The sequence below is a fragment of the Camelina sativa genome, chromosome 14 (genome assembly GCF_000633955.1).
Source record: "Camelina sativa cultivar DH55 chromosome 14, Cs, whole genome shotgun sequence".
In the NCBI taxonomy this organism is placed as follows: domain Eukaryota; kingdom Viridiplantae; phylum Streptophyta; class Magnoliopsida; order Brassicales; family Brassicaceae; genus Camelina; species Camelina sativa.
This window is the reverse complement of record NC_025698.1, coordinates 21,470,469-21,472,145: the sequence shown is the minus strand read 5'-3', so window position 1 is coordinate 21,472,145 and position 1,677 is coordinate 21,470,469. Positions and strand designations below refer to the sequence as shown.

General features: G+C 34.0%; 1 pseudogene; it reads left to right on the top strand.

The window, feature by feature from the left end:
* On the top strand, positions 458–1,456 carry LOC104743843 (annotated as a pseudogene).

The following is a 1,677-nucleotide window of genomic DNA, read 5'->3' as shown; positions in this document are numbered from 1 at the left end:
TAAACAGTTTTTAAAAGGCTTTTAAAAGTTTTTTAAAAGGTATTTATACTGTATTTATAAAATACATAAAAAAGTTTACACACATATAAAAGTTATTTGTGTATATATTTATAAGCTTACACAAAAATTTTGAAAATTTGCAATTTTTAGTGGCTTTTTTGGTAAAGTTTGAAAGAGGGGGTATTTTTGAAAAATGGTATTGTAAAAGGGTATTTTTGAAATTCCCCCTTCATTTAATTTGGACACACAAAAAAACCCATCTTTTCTACTATATATTTGCTATCAGCGTTCATAAACTCTTGTTTATTATTTTATCCGTCTTTCTATTTTTTAAATGGATCCTAATAATAACCCTTTTAGCTCTCAAAATTCTTCTAATTACCCTTTTAACTACCCAAATCCCAACAATTATCAGTTTCAAAATCAATATCCCAACCATCCCAACATATACCAAACTATGGATATCCACCAAAGTTTCATGCCATCAGCTGTTCCAAACTATCGTCCATATCATGGATCGATGATGTCATATTCATCTCAAACACCCTCTTATTTTTCTTCTCCAATGGGTAATGAAACTAATAAGAATGTGGGGGAGGAGCTGAATTTACTGAATTTTCTACACAAACGGCTCTTGGTGGTATAAATGGTGTTCATGAAGCCATTCCAAATGAAGATGATTCAACTCCTGCTTGTTAGAGAATCTCCAAATGGACGGTTTAGCAAAATTTGGTGCTACTAAGTGGGTGGATTAAATATGGAACATATAGCATCGTTGGCAGAAACCAAAAAGGTGATTCATATTGGGTAAAATTGCTGAGTACTGTAATAATGAGCATGGCTCATTTGATACTCCGCGTGATGGAGTTTCATGCAGAAATCACTAGAACTACATGAAGAAAAGCTTGGGATAATGGGTTGGCGCTTACGATAACGCTAAACGTATGCAACAAAGCGGATGGTCGGAGGATGATGTATTGGCAAAAGCGCATGAATTTTATTCAAGTGCTGGTAATGGAAATTTCAAATATATAAAAGAGTGGCTTGCAATCCGTGATCAACCACGTTATAGTAGTCAAGTAGGAGGAAATACTGGCTCTGAAGCAGTGGATCTAAGAGATCTCACGATAGTGATGCTAGTGACTCCAATTCTGTAGGATCTAGTGTTCGTCCAATGGGGAGAGATGCTGTTAAGAAAAATGCTAAAAAGAAAGGTAAGGGTGCAACCTTGGAAGTGGTCAACGAAGAATTGAACGAATTCAAACAATTAAAGACGCAAGAACTGGATCAATTGAACAACATAGCCATGTTGCAAAAGGAGACAAACCAATTGATTAAGGAAAAGACGATGGCTAAGAAGATGAAAATGTATCTCAAGCTAACTGAAAAGGAGCATGTCGACGACAAGGGCAAAGAGCTGTTGCAAAAGTTGAGCCATAATTTATTTGAAAATTAATTATTGTCAAGTGGCTATTTGTGTTTTGTCACTTCATGTTTTAATATTGTGTGTGTTGTCACTTTCTCCTTTAGTATTGAGTGTTTGTCACTTACTCTTTTAATAATGTTTGCTTGTCATTTTATCCTTTAATAATTTGTGTTGTCTCGTTATGCTTTAATAATGTGTGTTTGTCACTTTCTTTCTTTAATAATTTGTATTGTCACATTATGCTTTAATAA